Source organism: Delphinus delphis, chromosome 6 (genome assembly GCF_949987515.2).
Source record: "Delphinus delphis chromosome 6, mDelDel1.2, whole genome shotgun sequence".
NCBI classification, from domain to species: Eukaryota; Metazoa; Chordata; class Mammalia; order Artiodactyla; family Delphinidae; genus Delphinus; species Delphinus delphis.
The window spans coordinates 76,978,146-77,001,672 of NC_082688.1; the positions used below are offsets into that span (position 1 = coordinate 76,978,146).

At 37.4% G+C, this 23,527-nt stretch overlaps 1 pseudogene; it reads right to left on the minus strand.

The window, feature by feature from the left end:
* Window positions 1-348: 348 nt before the first annotated feature.
* Window positions 349-23,444, minus strand: LOC132427685 (14-3-3 protein zeta/delta pseudogene; annotated as a pseudogene).
* Between the last annotated feature and the right edge of the window lie 83 nt (window positions 23,445-23,527).

A 23,527-nucleotide genomic window follows, 5' to 3' on the forward strand; every position in this document is an offset into this window, starting at 1 on the left:
TAGAACCAATTACCCCTTCTATCTCCCACCAGGCAGTTTTGTTTGCTTAGACATGGAAACAGTTTTCACACTGGCCCTTGTCAAGCCACAATGTACCAAAAGTACTATGCCAAGCATTAATAACTTGCATAAAAATTCCACATCACCATATTGAGTACCTCATAATGAAAACAGGTAAGTCCCTAAATGCTAACTGACCCTTGTCTTCTAGTATTAAACATAAAAACCACATGAGAAAGAAATTCAAATAGAAGTAATATAAAACTGTCACAAAGCATAAAAAACAGGTTGGATGAGAATGATCTTTTGTAAATTTTAGGGTGATGCAGACAAAAGTTGAAAGACTGATTAATTTTCCCAACTTTCTCCTGCGTTGGCTTTGTCTTCTTGGGTATCCGATGTGCACAATGTTACGTTGTCTCTCAGTCACTGCATTATTAGCCTCCTGTCTTTGTATGACTCTTCACTTAATGTAGCAATGGTTTCATCCAAAGTTGTCTTTGAAAGAAAGCAGGCTTTCTCAGAGGAGTTCAGATCTCAAAATAGAATACAGGGCAATTAAGGACAGATCCAATGTGATAGGAGGAGTCCATTACATATCCTTTTTGCTGATTTCAAAAGCCTCTTGGTACGCTTGTTGTGACTGATCCACAAGTCCTTTCTTGTCACCAGTGGCAACCTCAGACATGTAACGGTAGCAGTCACCTTTCATTTTCAAATAGAAGTGTTTGCTCTCTGCTTGTGCAGCACTGGGATCAAGAACTCTTCCAAAAGAGACAGTACATCATTGCGGATGTACTCTAACCTTGGTCTCAACCTCCTCTCTTCACAAGTCATCTGTTGTTTTGTTCAGCATCTTCTGTCTTTAACTCAGTACTTGAGATGACCCTCCAAAACGGCCTACAAATTCTTACAACATTTTTGTAAGGAACTGAGAGAAGACTACCCTCCCCATTGGATAATTCAGCTCCTTGCTTAGTTACAGACTTCATGCAGGCTGACGTGACATCACACTGCTCAGCCTGCTCAGCCAGTTTTGTTTCTGATCCAGCTTATTTTCATTCATGACTGGATGTTTATGTCCATAGTGTCTGGTGAAAGACGGATGGGGGCTCAGCAGTGTCTGACTTTTTGTTTTCAAAGATACTTTTATCAGATTAATGATGTTCTCATCTATTCCTGAATTACTAAGAGGTTTTCTTTTTTAAGACATGAATTTAGGTTGAACTTTATCAAATACTTTCCCTGCACCTAACTGAAATAACCATATTGTTTTTCTCTTTTAATATCTTAATGTGGTGAATTATAGTCATGGATTGTTGAATCATAAGCCTGAGGAAGAGCAGTTTTATGCATTTTCTTTTCATATAATTTATTTTCTTTGTTATATGTACCCATACAAGTTTAATTGTAACCAAGCAGGGCCCTACTGGGCCTTCCTGGGACAGACCCCTCCCCCATATTCTCTGGTTTAGTTCCTCTCTTAAGTATTTAGGTAACAGTATCTGATGCACATTTCGAGAGTTGTTTTACAGTTACTAAAACCCCCACCAAAGGGAAGACATTAACTACTTGATGACCATGGGCACATAGCCTGCAGGCCTCCTGGAGACCAAGGATTGATAACGTTAGCCCCTGTGGCACTGCCCTGCTACCTCACCGTCAACCAATCACAGGACTATGCTGGTTACATAACCTGGGACTCCCCTCCCTCACCTGGCCTTTAAAAACACTTTCCTGAAACATAGCAGGGATTTCTGGTATTTTGAACACTAGCTACCCTGGACTACTAGTTTGGCACGCTGCAATAAACGCTGCACTTTCCTTCACCACAACTCAGTGTCAGTAGATTGGCTCTACTGCGTGTGGGCGAACTGACATGTGTTTGGTTTGGTAACATACTTTTCAGTTCTTTTAAAATTTATTATAAAGTATACCATGCTATTTGTAGTAATTTAGGACTTTTTACTAAAAATTTATTGTTTAGGTTTATGTATATTATCACATTCATTCATTTGACTGTTTCATATTTCATTGTGTAAGTAAATAATTTATTGTATGTTTGTTCATATCAATTATCAGAACTTTTTGTAAGCTATAGTAATAAAGATAGTATGTAGCTGGCACAGGAATAGAAAACTGGCCAATGGAATAGAGAACCAAGAACTAGACTCACCCATTCATAGAACTTTAACTACGTCAGAGATGTCCTGTCTCATCAGTAAGAAAGGGTGGGAGGATTCAATAAGTGAAACTGAAAAACCGGCTATCCACAAAAATAAAATCATTTCCAGAAAGATTAAGGATTTGAATATTAAAAACAAAACTGTGAGCATCTTAGTAGAACATATTGGTGAACACACTTTAGGCACAAAAATTATTGACAATATTTGATAATATTAAAATTAAGAAAATTGGTTCATCAACAAATACTCCTAAGTGAAACATAAGTTATGAATGAGAAAAAGCTATCAGCAATAAACACAGCCAACAAATAAATTTTATCAAGGCTAGTTAAAGAACTCCTACAAATTAGTAAGTAAAGCTACAACTCAAAGAAAACAATGGGGCAAAGGACATGAAAAAGCATTTCACAGCAGAGGAAATACATATCGCTAATAAATGAACTTCATCCATTGTCAGGGCAATGTAAATCAAGACTGCTATAAGATACCAGTGTAACGCTCATTAAACGAGCAGATATTTTAAAAGCTTGGAAGAACCCTGTGATAAATGGAATATTTCCGGCCATATCAGTAAACAAAGGATGTCACAGTCATCAACGATTGCAGCCCTCCAACATGAGCTGGTGAGCCCTGAGGAAACTCAGGGCTGAAAAGAATACCTGCCATCTAGCAGCCATCAGACTGCAGCCACTCCCTACAGTGAGCTCTCAGGAAACACAGGATGTGAAAACACAGAATACTGGCCCCAGATAGCTGAGGTTCATATCAAAGGAATGATTTCAGTGAGCCCAGACTCTTGCATCTTCCCATACGTAGAAAAGCGCTCAATTCCTTAACTTGAGATATCTGGTTTTCTTTAATTAACAATAATCTTTTGATGTACAGACTACCTGCCCTTTGTTACAAAATTTCTATATAGCCTGGCTCCCCCCACCCCACCCCCCCCCCCCACCCCCCCCCACCCCCCGCCGCCTTCGCCTCCTTGGAGCAGTTTCTCAGAGATATCTGAAGCCCTGTCTCCCAGGCTGCAGTCCTCATTTTGCCTCAAATAAAACTTAACTCGCAACTCTCACTTTATGCATTTTTTTTAAAGTCAGCATCTGTGTTGGAAGTGATATACACCTTAAATCTCTTATGCATTTCTGGTAGGAGTGCTAAGTGTTAAAAGCACCATGGTATTACCTTGTAAGTTTAAACTAGTAATACTAATCCTGTATATAAAGTCAAGAGAAACATATGTTTATATGTATGTTTATACATATATATATCAGAAGACATGTACAAGAATGTTCATAGCAAAACTGTTCATAATAGCAAAACCATAGAAGAAACTCAAATGTTCATTGGCAAGAGGGTAGATGAATTAATTGTGTACTTACATGATGGACTATAGAACAACATTCAAATTGAACAAATTATAGCAACACTGTATATGACTGTTAATTGCATGCTATTTAGTGAAAAAATATACTAAATTATTACATTATAGTACAATATCCTCCTTACTAGTGTTAAAACAACTAAAATCATATACACTTTATGGAAACATGAAATAGTTAAAAAGAACATATGAAATGGAAAGCAAGAGAATGATGAACATAAGAATCAGGTGACAGTTTCTTTGGGTGAAAAGGATGAAAGAAATAGGAGAAAAACAGGGGGAAAAGCCATAGAGCTAGAAATGAGTTACCATGAAAAATTTGCTTTTAGTGTTTGTTTATGTAAAAGATTGTATCATCTGCAGAGACAATTTAACTTATTCCTTTCTGAATCAGATATATTTTATTTCTGTTTATTGATTAATTGCTCTGGCCAGAGACTCCAACCAAAAACTATTACAACTAATAAATGAATTCAGTAAAGTTGAAGGAAAAAAAAATTAATATACAAAAATTAGTTACATTTTTATACACTAACAATGAACTATCTGAAAAAGAAATTAAGGATACAATGCCAATTACAATAGCATCAAAAAGAATAAAATACTTAAGAATACATTTAACCAAGGAAGTGGAAAATTTGTACAACTGAAAACTCTAAAACAGGGGTCCCTAACCTCCAGGCTGCGGACTGGTACCAGTCTGTGGCCTATTAGGAACCGGGCCGCAGGAGGTGAGCCACGGGCAGGCGGGTGAGCAAAACTTCATTGGCCACTCCCCATTGCTCGCATTACCACCTGAACAATTCCCCCCCACTTGTGGAAAAATTGCCTTCCATGAAACTGGTACCTGGTGCCAAAAAGGTTGGGGACCACTGCTATAAAACACTGATAAAAGAAAGATATAGGAATCAAAACAGTATGACACTGGCATAAAAACAGACACATAGACCAATGAAACAAAATAGAGAGACCAGAAATAAACTCATACGTATACAGCCAACAACAAAGGTTTCAAGAATACACAATAGGAGAAGTATGGTCTCTTCAATATATGGTGCTGGGAAAACTGGATACTCATATGCAAAAGAATGAAATTGAAACCTAATCTTACACCGTAAATAAAAATTAACTTGAAATGGATTAAAGACATACATGTAAGATCTGAAACCATGGAACTCCTTAAAGAAAACATAGGGGAAAATCTCCTTGACACTGGTCTTGGCAACAATATATATATATATTTTGATATGGCACCAAAAGCAGACAAGAAAAGCAAAAATTAAAAAGTGGGAATACATCAAGCTAAAAACCTCTGTACAGCAAAGGAAACAATCAGAAAAATGGAAAGGCAATGTATGGCATGGGAGAAGATATTTGCAAATCGTATATTTTTGATAAGAGGTTACAGTCCAAAATATATAAGGACCTCATATAATTCAATAGCAAACTAAACGATACAGTTAAAAAGTGAGCAAAGGACCTTACAGACATTTATCCAAATAAGACATACACATGGCCAACAGTTATATGAAAAGGTGCTGAAAATCACTAATCATCAGGAAAATGCAAATCAAATGAGATATCTCCTCATACCTGTTAGTATGGCTATTATCGAAAAGATAGGAGATAAATATTGATGAGGGTGTGGAAAAAAGCAAACTCTTGTACACTTTTGGTGGGAATGTAAATTGGTACAGCCATAATGGGAAAAAAATATGGAAGTTCCTCAAAAATCAAAAATATAACTACACATGGCCCAGCAATCCCACTTCTGGGTATGTATCCAAAGGAAATGAAATCAGTGTCTTGAAGAGATATCTGTACCCCTAATTTCACTGCAGCATCATTCACAATAGCTAAGGTATGGAAACAACCTAAGTGTCTGTCAACAGATAAAGAAACTGTGGTGTGTGTGTGTGAATATACATATATGTATTTGTATATATATGCATATGTACATGTGTATATATATATATATATATAATATACAATAGAATATTAATCACCCATAAAAAGAAGGAAATTCTTCTCTTTGCAACATGAATGAACCTGGGGGACATTATCCTAAGTGAAATAAGCCATACACGGGAAGACAAATACAGTATGGTCTCATTTATATGTGGAGCCTAAAAAAGTCAAACTCATAGAACCAGTGAGTAGAATGGTGATGGCCAAAGGCTGGGTGTTGGGGGAAATGGGGAGATATTGGTCAAAGGGTAAACACTTTCCGTTATAAGATGAATCAGCTCTGGGGATCTAATATACAGCCTGGTGATTATAGTTAATTATACAGTACTGTATACTTAAAACTTGCTAAGAGAGTAAATCTAAAGTGTTCTCATTGCACAAACAAAAAATGATAACTATATGAGTTTATGGATGTGTTAATTAACTTGATTGTGGTAATTATTTCACAATGTTATCATATATTAAGTCATCACATTGTGCTATCTAAAAATAAATGCACTTACTTTTCAGCCCACCCATTTCACTCCCAAGTATTTACCCAAGAGAAATGAAAAAAAGAAAAATGTGCAAATACTGGTTCATAAATATTCACAGAAATTTTATTTAGAATAGCCAAAAAAGCAGAAACAAACCAACTGTCTGCCAACAAGTAAATAAATTGTAGTACATCCATGTAATGGAATACTACCTAAAAAAATTAACTGTTGATACCTGCAACAACATGACTGAATTTCAAAAGAATTTTGATGAAATAAATCAGAAAAAAAGTACATACTATGTGATTCAATTTACATGAAATTCTTAAAGCATCTAAACTACAGTGAGAGAGTAGCTAAGTGGTTGCCAGGGCCTGGAGCTGAGGGAGGTGTATTGCCTTGCAAAAGAGGATCAGGGAGCTCTCTTTGGGATGATGATGGTCTTCTATGTCTAGGTTGTGATAATGGTTATCCAAGTCTACATATTTGTCAAAATTCATTGAACTGTATACTTACAATGAGTACATTTTCTTTTCTATAAATTGTACTCCAGTAAAATTGACAAAAAAGAATATCACCTTCATTCTGGGTGGTATGTTCACAAATATGTATTATGTTAAACTAAACAAACAATCTAATCACATAAATTTAGTAAATATATACCTACACAATGGAAGGTCACAAATGTACAGTTGGATTATGATCGATCCTAGTCTGGACACTTGAGATCCTTTAAAATTTCGAAAAGAAACACATCTGCCCATGCACTCTCAATGCCTTTTAGAAAGTTTAAATAAAACTTTATTGGCATGTCTGAGAATTGATATGTGTTTAGAATATCTTTGATAGGAACATGTGTTATTATTTCCTTGATATTTGAAAACTTATTAGAGATACAAAGAAAATTACATGACTCTTCAGCTGCTATCTGCTATTAGTGTATTGAGAAAAACAGTGGATAATTTGTTTGCAGACAGAAGTCATGTCCGATCCTAGTTCTCTGGAGCTGTAAGGTGGAACCAGGGGTGGAGGAACAGGGAAGGGCAAGGAAGGGTCAGATACTCTCTTTGCTGGAATTCAGCATAGAAGCTGAAGCTTGATGTGCCAAAGGTCTGAAGCAGAAGAAAGTCAGAATGCCAACTCATGTAACCATCTTTCATTGGTTAGATTCCATTATTTCTCTAAAAATTCAGATGGATAATCCTTGATCTCAGCCTAAACTACAGCCTTTTTAAAAAAAAAATAGGAGATAGAAGTTTCCCTAATATACAAAGAATAGAGAACATGGTTGGAACTTGAAATTGCTAGTTTCTCTGAAAATGTCTGGACTTTATGCAATTATATAGACATCATTTCCTAAGAAATCCACATAGCAAACACTATAATTTCTCTGACACTGCCGATTAATAGAGACAATTATACTATGGCTCCAACCCATTAATTAGTTCTCAGATATCATCCAGATTGTTTCCTGTACTGACATCCATGACCATGCTTCTTGCTTGAGAGGTAGTAGAAGGCAAACACTGAAGGTGCAAGTTCAGGACTCAGATAGACCTAACTCTTCACTTAGTAGCTATTTGACATTGAGAATGTGACAACTTTTCTATGCCCTGTTTTCCTCATTTGTAATATCAAGAGAATAATAGTAAGAACAATAAATTTTTGAAAGGTTTTTATATCTTTATAGTGTTTAATGAATTAATATATGCAGGCACTTTTAGAGCTCAACATATGACAGCTATAAAGAATGTATTTTAAAATATTTTTGTTCCAAGAAAATGTTTATGTAGTGAGATTTTGTTCAACCAGTTTGTCCCGAAAGACGAATTTTCTACCTAAAAGAAGCTGGGTTCAAGATCCTTCTCACTTTAGAAAATAACCTGTAGAAATAGATTCTCAGTGGACTCGTATGTGTTTGGAAACCTATATCTCAAACTGAAAATGATTAACTGAAGAAAGAACAAGCTTGTTTTTATTTCTTGAAGAGGTATCACCAGCCCTGAGTGTAACTCTGATCATTCTCACTAATACTCTGTCTATTCTTGTCAAGCAGAAGAAAATGTGGTAGGCTGGGGCTGGTGATTTACTCAGATCACTCAGATCTCCATTTGACAGGCACTTCTTATCTCTCTCTATTTTTGTTCCCTGTGCAATTTTGGAATGGCATCTATGTATTTTCCTTCTTTTCAGTTAAAAACAAAACTGAACTAAATTAAAGTAAGCTAAATTAAACTAAACAGAACAATACAAGCATTCCCCTCCCAAACAAAAACAGCTTGGAACATGTTCTTGTATATCATGATATAACCAGAAAGTTTTCTTCCATACCAGTATCTGTGATTCTAAAGAAAAAGAGCATTGACCAAGGGTTAGGGAATATTACAAGAAATTTTAGAGTGTTGGGACTTTCCAGATGATGCTGATTTATTACCATCACTAAACAGAATAAGTTTATTATCCAGATCTGGAATGTCCTACCATCCTATATGGTCTACTTAAGAGAGTAATGCTGATTACACATGACTCAGTTATATATACCCTTAGTCAGCATTTTTTGGCATGAGAACCAATTTATGGAAAACAAAGTCATTTAAAATGATATTTACAAATGAAAGTAGTCTTAAAAATGTATCTTTTAAAAAAATGATAAATGTTCACTTAAAAACATCCAAACTATGTACTTCCAACTACAATAAAAATCACCAACACCCAGAAACAGCGACAAAAACACATTAATTGTATTTTACTTCATTGAGTCCCAAGAGGAAAGGGTATGTTTATACAACTTGCACTACCTATTTTATTGTGCAAAATAATTACAATGAGAAAACAATTTTTTTTTCCTATTAGAGAAGTAGCAAGAGGGAGGCAGCTTTCTAAGAAGCTCACATCCTGATATTAAATTGATTATTTTCTGAATCTATATGATCTCTCTTCGACAGTTAGTTGGTCACTGCTGATATATAGCTATAGATTACACAATTACATTCTTAGTCTTAGTTTTGCTTCTTTGTTTAATTAGTTGAATCTCATTGCCAGTCAGGACCAGGAGCTTCAAGGTTTACTCTTCTTATTTAAGTCAAACTGTCCTACAGGCAATTCAGTGATGGCCTTTTCTATGAGAACAGGGTCTTCTGGGGAATCTAACGCACAGCATGCTGATTATAGTTAATAATACTGTATTGTGTGCTTGAAGTTTTCTAGGAGATTGTATCTTAAGTGTTCTTGCCACACACACACACACACGCACACACACATAACTAGGTGAGATAATGGATATGTGGTAATCATTACACAATGTGTGCATATATCAAAACATCAACTGTACAGCTTAAATACATATAATTTTTATTTGTCAATTATATCTTAATAAAGCTAGAAAAAATAGGGCCACAAACCATAATTTACAATTATTGAAAGATCAAGCCTTAGCCTTTCTATATTGAAGTTTTTGTTTAAAGGAGAATCACAAGGCTTTTAAATATTTAAGATGTCTCTAAAAGAAGGAAGCAGAAAGACACAAATCACAACTTAAAGCCCTTAGGCTGATTAAGACCAAGCTGAGGAAGCATTCTATTTCCTTTCTCAAATCCTAACCTTTTTCTCCTAGTTTTATCTTCTTAGGGTGCTGTGCCTTGGTCTTCAGATCACCGAAATTCTGATTTACTAATTTTATATGCCATTTTTGATCACCTTTTTTCTATAGTACAACATCTCTGATTCCCCTGCCTCCTTCCACCTCCCCTTCCAGGCTTAGAAGGGTGATGCAGATCCAGTATTCTATTAAAGAAGAATATGCAGACAGGTTAAACTAGACAGTTGAACATATATACTATGCATTTTTTACTGCTCTAAAATAACGATTAACAGAATATCTCACTTTGCACCAGGAGTTGTGTTATATATTTAAAACAAAACATCGTGAACAAATCTGGGGTTTTATTATGAGCCACCATTTACTGAATTTATGACTTTGAACAGTTCTTTTACTTTTCTGAACTTCAGTTGCCATGTTGGTAAAATGAGAAAAAAATCTAAATATATTTACTTGGTAAGATTACATATACTCATTTTGCAAATAATATATGCAAAAATATCTGGTATTCTAAAAGTAAGTCTCCCATTTCCAGGATTTTCTATGATGAAACTAATTTATATTTTCATAAACCACTGTTTTAGCTTTTGACTGAAAATAATTAAATTCCAATTTTAAGGAAAGTATCTTAAATCCAATTCCAGCACCTTGATTACCAGAGCAAAAACTGAGTTCTAGAACTATCAGGTGATGGCAAGTGAATCAACTCCTTTTTACTGGATTGTTTTCTGGTTAAGTTAACACCTATTTCAAAACTTATCCAGAATTTTTGCCTTTTGGCTTTGACACTGAACTTAAAGTGGTGATATTTCAGGGAACACTGAAATGCAAAGGATGCTAGGTTGCATTTACTTTAAGGTTCATTCACAGTGACTTTTACATGACTTGTTAGACATTAGCCTCCCTGTTTTGAAAAGGCCAGGTACATCAGGGTCAGTGCAGAGGGTGATCACCATTAGCCTGCACTTTGTCACTGTCATCCAGCTGCTGAATGGCTGCATTTTACATTCCACAGGTAATGGAGGATGTCAGAGCTATTTCAACTCCTATACAAGTCAGAAGTTAACTGAGGACTCAGGGTTTCTGATTTTAGTAAGAAAGACTTTTTCTGCCCAAGTCACTCAAATAACCTACGCTTGATTTTCAATGGGAATATAGTAATTATTGTCTGTGAGTGCATTTCATTAACCTATTAATGAACTCTATGGTAGAATGAGATCAGAATTTAGTATGTACATTTGTAAGTAATTATAGGACAGGCACAAACTTTGCTTCAAATATTTGCTTTAAACTGGATTTGAACCAAGATTAAATATCATTATGAGAAGCATGTTGTGTTGCCTTTCATTCTTTATATCAACCTATTAGTATATGTGGTTTCAGAAATTAAGTTATAGCATGCTCACTCAAGACTGCACTGATCCCACTTGCTCTAATCTAAAGCCCAGCCTAACAGGCTACAGCATCCAAACACTGACAGTTTTATTTGGGCTTTGAGCAGAGATTTTATTTCACTTCATTACATCTTATCACACTTTACATTTTTTATTCCACCATGGCAGGCTCATCCTCCTTTCACACTACCAGAGGCTACCAATTGGTAATAAATCTCAGCTTCCAACCCACTCAAAAGAGGAGAAATCAAATGAGTAAAAAAGAAAGTAGACCATAGCCACTGCCTCCATTCACACTCATAGATTTTCTGCAAACTTAGGGGATTTGTTAAGGTCCTATATGTACCATTTAAGGATAACCATGAATTGTATGTAAGGAGACTTGGATTTTAAAAAATTAAAAAAAAATTTTTTTGAAGTAGAGTTGATTTACAATGTTGTGTTAATTACTGCTGCACAGCATATGATTCAGTTATACATATATATACACTCTTTTTTATATTCTTTTCCATTATGTTTTATCATAGGACATTGAGTATAGTTCTCTGTGCTGTACAGTAGGATGTTGTTGTTTATCTAGTCTATATATAAAAGCTTACATCTGCTAACCCCAACCTCCCACTCCATCCCTCCTCCAAACTCTCTCCCTTGGCAACCACCAGTGTGTTCTCTATGTTCGTGATTCTGTTTCTGTTTCATAGGTAGTTCATTTGTGTCGTATTTTAGATTTCACATATAAGTGATATCATATGGTATTTGTCTTTCTCTTTCTGACTTACTTCACTTAGCATGATAATCTCTAGTTGCAGAGAGACTTGGATTCTACTTCTGACCCTGGAATTCACTAACTGAAAACATTAACATTTCTGGCATTAATATGTCCATATTTATAAATTAAAAATAGACCAGATAATTTCTGTCACTTTCTGTTTGAAAAATATACCTTCAAACAATAAGAGAAGAAACATTTACTTTTGAGTAAATCACTGTGTACATGCTCTTGATTCTCAATTAGTAGAAGAATAACAGACTTTTTAGCTCTTGGTACTTTTTTTTTTTTTTTTTGCGGTATGCGGGGCTCTCACTGTTGTGGCCTCTCCCGTTGCGGAGCACAGGCTCCAGACGCGCAGGCTCAGCAGCCATGGCTCACGGGCCCAGCCGCTCCGCGGCATGTGGGATCTTCCTGGACTGGGGCACGAACCCGTGTCCCCTGCATCGGCAGGCGGACTCTCAACCGCTGTGCCACCTGGGAAGCCCCTCTTGGTACGTTTTGATAGTAATATTGCTTTAAAAATAAATACGTGCTTTTTTGTTTGTTTTCCTTTTTTTTTTTTCTTTTCTTTTTATTGTATCTATATGAGAAGATAAATGTTAGCTGAATCCATTGTGGTAATCATTTCACAATTTATATAAATCAAATGATCATTCTGTATACCTTAAACTTTTACAGTGATATATGTCAATTATTTTTCAATAAAACTGGGAAAACAATAATTAGATAACTTAAATAGTCCACTGTCTATTAAAGATAACCTATGCACAAAGAACATTCCAAGTGAGATGTCTTCACTTACTAATTCTATCAAATGTTTGTACCATGCTACAAAAACTCCTCCAGATATTTGAAGGAGAAATACTTCCTTGGTTATGAGGCCACTGTTATTCAAAGATATTACAAGAAAACTATAAGTCAATATTCCTCGTAAACATAGATGCAAAAAACCTTAAAAATAAACATCATATTCTGCAAGCAGAAAATGTGATCCTCAAAGGATATCTTGGTGGCTGGAGCAATTTCCCAAACTCAATCAGCTGAAAACTTCCGGAATTCAAGAGGAGTTTAGACTTCAAATTCTATTTGCTAATTTTGTCTTTAATCTTATCTCCCCAAACTGACTGTAAATACTTTGTAAATACAAAGTATATACTTTGTAAATACAAAGTATTTTTGTAAAATGAAGTTGGGGATCATATCATATCTTCGACTTAAGTTTTTACCACTAACATAGCAATTAAGCATTTAAGTAATATTTGTTCAGTAGTTTGATAGTCACAAATGTAGAAATCAATTGCGTCTAACAGAAGAATTTAATACACACTGGGGTGTTGATACTGATCTCAGTCTAAGACAGTTATCTTAATCTAGCTAATGGCAGCTCCTCTTTCTATATGAATATAGATTTTGATGCAAACTTTTAATTTAAATATATCTTCAAAAAGTGTAGAATAAAAGCGTGTATCAGAATAAATTTTATAAAGTGAACAAACCCATGTGACCATCACCCAGATTAAAAACAAAGCACTGTCCAGATCCCAGAAGCCCTCTTTTGTCCCCTTATAGTTATTAAGCCTCTAAGAGTAACCACTCTCCTGACTTCTGACACCATAGGCTAAGTTTGTCTGTTTTGGAAACTTTTATCAGTAAAATCATAACATTTGCACTCTTTCGGGTCTAGTTTCTTTTACTGTCCATTAGGTTTATCCATGTTGTTGTATACAGTTATAATTTGTTCATCCTCACTGCTAAATAGTACTTACTGTATACATATACAACTATTTATTTATCCAGTCTACTATTAGATTGTTGGGTAGCTTCCAATTTGGGGATATTATGACAGTGCCATTGTAAACATTCCTGTATATGTCTCTTGGGGCATACACTTATACATTTCTATAGAGTTTCTACCAAGGAATGGAATACCTGGATCAAGAATGTGTATATGCTTAGCTTTAGTAGATACTCTCAAGCATTTTTCCAGTGTATAGTTCCACCAACAATGTGTGAGAGTTCCAGTTGTTGTACATCTTCACCAACGTTTGGAATTGTTATCTATAGTTTTTTTGTTGTTGTTGTTGTTATCTATTTGTATTTATTTATTTATTTATTTTTAACATCTTTATTGGAGTATAATTGCTTTACAAAGATGTGTTAGTTTCTTTATAACAAAGTGAATCAGTTATACATATACAGATGTTCCCATATCTCTTCCCTCTTGAATCTCCCTCCCTCCCACACTCCCTATCCCACCCCTCTAGGTGGTCACAAAGCACCGAGCTGATCTCCCTGTGCTATGCAGCTACTCCCCACTAGCTATCTATTTTACATCTGGTAGTGTATATATGTCCATGCCACTCTCTCACTTTGTCACAGCTTCCCCTTCCCCTTCTCCATATCATCAAGTCCATTCTCCAGTAGGTCTGTGTCTTTATTCCTGTCTTGCCCCTAGGTTCTTCATGACCATTTTTTTTTTTTTTTTTTAGATTCCACATATATGTGTTAGCATACAGTATTTGTTTTTCTCTTTCTGACTTACTTCACTCTGTATGACAGACTCTAGGTGCATCCACCTCACTACAAATTACTCAATTTCGTTTCTTTTAATGGCTGAGTAATATTCCATTGTATATATATGCCACGTCTTTTTTATCCATTCATCAGTTGATGGACACTTACATTGCTTCCACGTCCAGGCTATTGTAAATAGAGTTGCAATGAACATTGTGGTACATGACTCTTTTTTTTTTTTTTTGTGCGGTACTCGGGCCTCTCACTGCCTTGGCCTCTCCCGCTGCAGAGCACAGGCTCTGGACGCGCAGGCTCAGTGGCCATGGCTCACGGGCCCAGCCGCTCCCTGGCATGTGGGATCCTCCTGAACCGGGGCACAAACCCGCATCCCCTGCATTGGCAGGCAGACTCTCAACCACTGTGCCACCAGGGAAGCCCCCAAAACCCACCTTTTTTTTTTTTATCTGCTCTGAGATGATGGAGCTTTAAGCACTTTTCTTCTTTGCTGTCAGCGCAATATTAAGCATTTTCGGTACAGGGCCCTAGAGGGACCTTGTGGGAGGAAGGGGCTTCTCTTTCCGATTCCAGGGTGCTGACTGGCATCTTTCTCCTGGTGTGTTTATTATGGTCTGTACATAGGTGCCGCCTTGCTGATGCTGGGTTCTCAACGTGGTGTCCCAACTCCCTCTGTGTCTACTAGCCATCCTCTGCCCTCTTGCACCCCAGAGGGGTGTGTCCTGCTTGCCCAGTGATTGACTGTGAACCAACGTTGTCCTGGACAACTCAGTGAACTTTACCATGCTGTGGGCTCCAACTACACTTTCTGAATGAAGTCTGAACCCCGTCTTGGGGAGGGGCATCCCCTTCCAAGTTTGTCTTCCTGTACACCGCCCTTAGCCCTACAGTTTTCTTCAGAATTCTAGTTACGTGTTTGTAATTATCCCTCTGTTAGAGTTGTTTTGGACCCTGGCTGATACACCTTACAAAGCACAGATCCCTCATTTAGCCCCAGAGGCACCTACTTTCCTAATTCATTTATAATTGTTTTCTTGAGTTCCTATGTGGCTTTGCTACAAAGGAAAAAATGTATAAATATTGCTTCAATGCTAAAAATGAAAGATACCCTGCTAGTATCTTTCAAATAGTTCAAGTAGGTATGAGGGGTTTGCATGTGCAAATATGCTGGCAATAAACATGTGTGTTACATGAGTAGATGCCTGCAGAGCCAGAGGGCAGCTGGGCACACATGTGCTTGTACACTTCATGGGAAAGACTCCAACTTTTGACTCCAGCTGAGGCTTGCTGGGTGAGGAGTTTCCATTCTCTTGGTGGGGAAGGCTTCATGTTGGGTTTCATCACATTTTTAAACATAGTTTCATTGTGCCTTTTTTAGAACTTCATATAAACACAGTATCTATAATCTTTTGTTACTTTCTTTTGTTCAAAATGATGTCTTTTAGATACACTAATGTTGCTGTCTCTGAGATCTGCTCTATTTATATACCCCCTATGTGTTTCCCATTCTCATATTGTTGGGCATTTGGATTGTTTCCAGTATTTGACAACTATGAACAATTGTGCTCTAAACGTTCTTGTACCTATTGCAAATAAGTATTTATATCTCTATGACCTATGCACGGGGTGAAATTTCTGAATCAAAGGGAATAAATACATCTTCAATATTTCTACATTATGGTATATTGTTTACCAAAGAGATTGCACCAGTTTACAATCCCTCTAGCCATATATGAAAATTCTTGCAGCTTCTACCTGCTCGTCAACACATCTTAGTATTAAGAAAAATGTTATGATTTAGCATTTTCCTGACTTCTAAAGTTTAGTGCTTTTGCCTATGTTTGTTAGTAATTTGGGTTTCTTTTTTGTGAAATACTCCTTTAAATCTTTAACCTATTTTTCTATTGGTTGTCTGATTTTTTTATGCATTTTCTTCCTTACCAGAAATAATCTGGTTAAAAGTCCTTTATCAGCTACACGTATTGCAAATACCTCCTTCCATCCTATGGCTCTTCATTTTTTTTTTTTAATGGTGTCTTTTGAAGATGGCAAAATTATGATTGTAATTTTCACATAGTTGAATTTATTAATATTTTTCTTCATGGTCACTGCAGGTTTTAAATCTACCTGGAATTGAAATTTTTATATGGCATGAATGCTCTTGCTATTATGGCATAATTTCTGAAAATCAAATATATACAAGGTCACTGTTACCGTTTAGTTTTTATATCTACAGTTTGGGGAAAGGTAGCCTGATGTAGAATAATGCTAAATCTGGAGAAACGCCTTTTCTATAAAGAAACCAGTAATTAAGCTCTTACTGATTTCAGACACAATCAGAAGTGTTTTACTTAACCTCAAAAAAACTGATTTTATAGATAAACCAGTTAACAGTTAGAGAGTTTGAGGTGATTGGCCAAGGTCACACAGTAATATCAATTTGAGCGAGGATTCAAATTTCTACCGTTTAATTCAAAAGCTTCTATTACCAATTTAGATGCAAAGCCTCCTCTCTCAGGGCCTAAACTAACCCGAAGCCCCCCTGGTGGGTCAGAGTGCTCTCCCCCCGCACCCCCAGGTTCACGCTGCCAGTAACAAAACTGAGTTTGGTTCAAGCAAGACAGGCATTTATTCAATGGCCAGAGAATGGAGAAGGGGAACTCATGCCCTAAAGGCACCTTCTTCACAAAGGGAGGAAAGTGGGGGACTTTTAAGGGGTAAGAGGCAGCCGCATCTTCAGAAACTGGGGAAAAGGGCGGAGAGTTCTAGGAACAGCCGAGGCATGCGCAGTCCTTCAGGCTCCCTTGCATTCCACTGGGCATGAATTGTGCCTAGCACAGTACAAATCCCGGCTTTGGGCAGAGATCTTGGCACAGTAGTGAAGCAAAGGTAACTCTCGATACCTCCAGGTTTCATCCGCGCGGGCGCCTTCCCGTGGTCAAGTCAGAGCTGGTTCCAGACGGTTGACCACTGCATATCTCTCAAAGTACAGCCGCCAAACATCTCTGCCAAACACCAGGTACTTGGAAACCAACACAGAGATAAATCAGAGCAGGAAAGCAATGACCTTTAGCCTGCTTTGCCTGCTGTCTTGGATCTAGCCTGTTCAGTCTGGTTTTGTTGGGGGGCTTTGTGGTTGATAAAGAACAACTAGCCTGTATGATTAAAAACAGTTTCTATGCCTGGGCTTCATAGCACGGGTAACACTTCTGCTACAGTCTTTCTAGGCATAGAGAGGTGTGTGTGTGTGTGTGTGTGTGTGTGTGTGTGTGTGTGTGTGTGTGTGTGTTCCCTTCGTATTTCCTTTGCTTTTCCGTGTCTTTAATTTGAAATTTGGATTTTCCTGGGATCATAAACGATCTCTGATTCCCATTCTGACTTTCGCCTATACTCAGTTACTCCACTTTCCTTATAAATATTTTCTTATGTTTGTTATGGAACCAAACTTGGGTTTGCTCACCCAATAGGCAGCAAAGCCAATCTGCTGACACCAGGTTTAATGCAAGGTGTCCAACATGGGGCCGAGAGAGGAGAATGAGTAGCTCATGCTCAAAAGATCTGAACTCCTTGATGGCTTTCAGGGAAGGGTTTTTAAAGGCAACATTAACGGTGAGGGTTATAGGGTGCCTGATCAGCTGTGATACTCATCTGATTGGTTGGTGGTGAGGTAACCCGATGGTGTTTTGGGACTTCATCGACCTTCTGGTTCCAACCAATCTGGAGTCTATGTGCTTGTCATCGGGTGCAATTACCTTTTTCCACCTGGCGGGGGTTTCATATGTTTGCTCCTTTCTTTTGGCCGCACCCTGCAGCATGTGGGATCTTAGTTCCTGACCAGGGATTGAACCCGAGCCCCCTGCGTTGGAAGCGCAGTCTTAACTGCTGGACGCCCCCTGGTGGGGGTTTTAGTATCTGCACAACAACTCAAAGATTTGGCTCAGAATATTATCTACAGCCCTTGAGGAGGAACTAAAAGTCCTTAACTTTGTTTTATGGCTAAACTATTATTATTTTATCTTGCTTGTTTTTCCTTCGTTTCTGCATTTTCTCACTTCTCTGATTAAATTTGCTCTTTGGAACTCGAAGAAGGCCTAGGAGACTAAAGCTTTTCTATAAACAAGAGGCAGGGGAAAAAGGGGTTCTATCCCTGGGAAGGCCTCGCGGGGTCCTGCTTCAGCTTCATGTTTTCAAAATGGTCAGTCTCCTATGCAGAGTTAAGCTTCTCTCTCTTTGTTTACATCACATTCTCTTTCAATAAAAATGTTTTATTCAGGAAATATAGAAATTTGACAACTTTCTGAAGTTCAAATTTTAATTAGAAATGTAGAGCCCCCAGAACCTGCATCAATTTGCTAACTATGTTCCATGGAGCCCTTGGGGCTCCATCGAGTTCCCACACAATCCACATGGGGGGGGGGGGGTCACTGGGTTAATCAGGCAAGATTTTGTTTCCCCAACCCCATACAAGTTCCTCACGCCAGCTTCAGCCAGAGAAACCTCTGATTTATCTGATACATTTGTTGGGCTTTAAGTTAAAATTTCATTTTAATAAAAGTTTTTGCCACTAAAAATGTTTGAAAATTACCGGACAGTCAGAGTGAGTAGTTTTAGGGTACAACAGAGTGCTTTCAGTTACCCAAATATAAGATTATTTAAAAATCCACCAGAGAAAATTAAATTTACAAAATTTTAAATTCTAGAATTAATAAGTGAATTTAGTAAGATCAATTTTGATAGTCAATTTTATTTATATGCTAAAAACAAACAATTGGAAGGTAAAATAATATTTATAAGAGCATTATAAAACCTAAAAGCCTTAGGAAGATAGTTCTAAAAATACATCAAAAACTTCTGTACTGAAAACAACAAATAATTGCTAACAGATTTTTAAAAGCCTAAATTGAGAGCTGTATCATGTTCATGGGGTGAAAAACTCATCATTATTATTATTTTTTTTTTTTTTGCGGTACGCAGGCCTCTCACTGTTGTGGCCTCACCCGTTGCGGAGCACAGGCTCCGGACGCGCAGGCTCAGCAGCCATGACTCACGGGCCCAGCTGCTCCACGCCATGTGGGATCTTCCTGGACCGGGGCACGAACCTGTGTCCCCTGCATCGGCAGGTGGACTCTTAACCACTGCGCCACCAGGGAAGCCCCTCATCATTATTAAGATATATGTTCTCACCAAATTTATTTCAACACTTTCACAATAAAAATCCTACTGTCTCTGGATTTTCTTATGCTGCTCATCTTGCTCTGACAGTTCCTTACTGCTTTATTTCTTCAATGCCTTCAATCTCTATATATGTATATACATACATACATCTTTAGCTGAACCAAAGCACAGTCATCCCTTGATATCCAGCTGGGATTGAATCTAGGAACCCCTACAGATACCAAAATCTGAGGGTGGGCAAGTCCCTTATATAAAATGGTATAGGCCTTCCATACCTGTGGGTTCTGCAGCATCCACGGATTCAATCAACTGATGTTGGGAACTGCGGATACTGAGGTAGTTTGTCCACCTTGGTACTACTGACATTGAGGGCTGGATAGTTCTTTGTTATCAGAGGCTGTGCTGTGTGTTGCCTATCTAGCAGCATCGTCATCCTCTACCCATATGGTAACATCCTCCCAATTGCTACAAACAAAATGTGTCTAGTCATTGCCAAGTGTCCATTGGGAGGCAAAATTGCCCAGTTTAGAGACAATAATATAGTACATCATTTCCTGGAGCAAAAATCCCACCTTTCAAATAATTCTTTTCTTCCTCCCATTTCATTTACTGCTTTCAAACATTATTTTTTATCAACAGCATTATTACAGATTGAAACCTTTGTGAGTACGTTCCTTTAAATTATTTCCCATTAATTATAGAATTAATTCCAAGTTTCTTAACGTGGCATTTAAAGCTTCATCTCCTTCTCCAATCTCTTGTCTCACCCTACCTTGCTTCACATGAATACTCCTGCTGCAATATCATTCTTATTAGTCTCGGCCCACACACAAACTGTATTGTTTTTCATTATGTATCTGCTACCATTCTTTCTTTGACCTGTGAATGAGGTATTTCTTATGTGTCGCTTTATATCCTCTTGGCTTCACTTCTGACTTCAGACACTATATGTGAATAGTTTTGTGCTGGCTTCAAAGAGTTGCACACAGGTGTGGACCTGTATGTGTACATTTCATATCCTGCCATGGGTTTCTATGCTATTGTGGTGTGAGCTGCTTGTGGAAATGTGCGTGTAGCCATGTGATGTGTGAATATGGGGGAAGTTGATGCCGGTGGGGTCATTCTTGACTAAACAGGGGACATAAATAAATGTTTCCCTTTCATCCTCTGAGTGGATTGTTTTGAGACTACTGTCTACATTTCCTGAGAATGTTCCACATAATCAAGCACCCACCCCAGTCTTGGTGACCTTCCCCAAAACACATAGATATCTTGGCTTTCCCTCCTTCCTTTTTTTGCCCCCACCTTCCCTTATGCTGCTTAGGATCAATTTCCAAACAATCTACCTGCTCATTAGGCTCAGTCTCAGACTCTGCTTTTGGTGGCTCCAAAAACTAAGATGACCTGACTAACTTTTGCCCATATTTTAAGACTTTAAAAGGGGCAAATTCTTAGGTACGATTATCTCCAAAAAATACTTCCTTGCCTCTGTCCACCTCTCTCCATTTTAACTGGTGTTTCTTCTCAGTGCCACCTATTTCACCATAACTTTTGTTAATTCTCTTCAAACCTCCCTGAGAACTGTGCTTATATCAAAATCATCCCTTTTTCTATAGTACCTAGACACTACCTTGAATAATGATATACCTAGGTGGTCATAATGGTATTTCATGAAAATATTGATCTTGCATAATATAATTATATAGTTAATTAAACAATATGCTTTATTTTGGGGAGATCAGAAGTGCATAAAGGAACCATGTAATGTAATAAAAATACTTATTTGACTTCAAAACACTTTCTGGGGAAGAAAATCAAACAACCTCTTCATTCCCTATTTCTCTTCTCAATCATTTTTGTTGAGGCTGAGGCTGAGAACTAATTCATTGGAGGATATAAGTGTAAAGAAAACACGTTTCCTCTGAGGCTAGAGAAAGTACTGAAAAATATATTTAATTATGTGTTGAAATTGGTATAAATTAAATTACAGTATCATATTAAATAGCCTTATTCTCTGAATTAGTAAGCAAGCCCAACAGTTACATACAGAGCTGCTGTAATTGAGTCTTCAGGAACTGCTTGATTCTCAAGAATGAAAATCCTGAAGATGCAAATCAGTAAACAAGAGAGGATTTGAGAAGATTGAAGGCTTGAGGAAAAAGGAGAAACTGAGTTAGATCCTCCATGAGGAATCATATGGAATCCACTAGAATCGAATGGAATAATTATAGGATAATGGAAAACACACACAAGAGAATGGATGTATTCAGGACAAGGAATAATATTTTTTAATGGGTGGACATACACAGTCCCCTCAACATCCATCCAGAGTCTCAAGGATAAAAAATGTTTGCTTCTTTAATTAGCTACCTACTGTCACTTTTGTTACAGAGAATCCAGGTTATTTGCTAAGAGAAGAGAAAACTTAAACAACAACAACAACAAAATGGAATGTGTTGATATTTGTAACAAACAGCTAGTAAGAGAGGAAAAGAGAACCTGGGATGACATGGTCCCATATTTGAGGGAGCAGCTGTCAATCATGTGGAAAGTCTAGAATGTATCATTGGGAAGAAAGGGGTTTTTTGTTTGTTTGTTTTTCTTTTTGTTTTGTTTGTAAATAAAAAAACAACTCTGCAGTTGGAACTTGTAAACTCAAAGCAGATGGAGAGAAAGTGGAAGAGGGAATTTGTAGTACCAGCCTGGCACCAGGCTGGGAACTGGTATTAGAAATAAGGAGAAAGAGATATGGTAATGTGGGAGTCTTAGATGCTCTTGAGGATGCCGAGAATGCCATAGAGTCTGTGAAGCACTGGTATGGTTAGCAGCCTAGACTAATACTGCTAAGGCTTTGTTAAGTGAGGTCTATGAGCAAAGCAACTCCTAAGTATACAATACAGTATCATTTGCTATAGACACTATGCTAAGAGTAGATCTCTGGAATGTATTTATCTTGCATTACTAAAACTTTGTACCCTTTGATCATCTTCCCTTTCCCCCTTCCCCAAACTCTCAGGAACCACAGTTTTGCTCTCTGTTTCTATGAGTTTATTTATTTTAGATTGCACCTTTGAGATCATATGGTATTTGTCTTTCTGTGTTTGGCCTAGTTTGCTTAGCATAACGTCCTCCAGGTCCATCCACATTGTTGCAAATGGCAGGATTTCTTGAGCTTTTGGTGTCATATCCAAAAACTGGTTACATGCACTATGACTTTTTAAACTGAATTTCAATACAGTAAGTCCCCTACATATGAACGAGTCCTATTCTGAGAGTGCATTCGTAAGTTCAATTTGTTCATAAGTCCAACAAAGTTAGCGTAGGTACCCAACTAACACAACTGGCTATATAATACTGTACTGTAATAGGTTTATAATACTTTTCACACAAATAATACATAAAAAACAAACACAAAAAATAAAGAAAACATTTTTAATCTTGCAGTACAGTACCTTGAAAAGTACAGTAGTACAGTACAACAGCTGGCATACATCGAGTGAACAGGTGAACAGGCAAGAAGAGTTACTGACTGGAGGAGGGAAAGGAGGTGGGAGATGGTAGAGCTGAAGGATCGTCAGCAATAGGAGATGGAGGGCAAGCTGCAATTGCACTCACGCCTGGTGTTGATGGCACAGGTTCTAGTTCCTTGCTGGATTCAATTCTATCTACCCTCTTGAAAAAACAATTCAGTGATGTCTGGGTTGTAGCTCTTTTTTTCTTGTCATGGATGAGGCAAGGTAGCACTGGATTGCATTCTGAACGGCTGCTGCGACCTTCGTGTACTGTTCAGCGTTTGGGTCCTGTGCCTCAAAAACTAACAGTGCCTCCTCAAATAAAGAAAATCCTCTTGCCATTCCCTGTGTCATGAATCTCTTCGGTTCTTCAGTTACTTCTTCTTCCTCTTGTCTCTCTTTGTCCTTTTTCTGGGCCTCCAATTCCAACAGGTCTTCGTTAGTAAGTTCCATGTTCACATCTTTTAAAGTTCACAACTTGAAGGTTCGTATGTAGGGGACTTACTGTAATATTAAAATAGTTAAATTGAGTATTT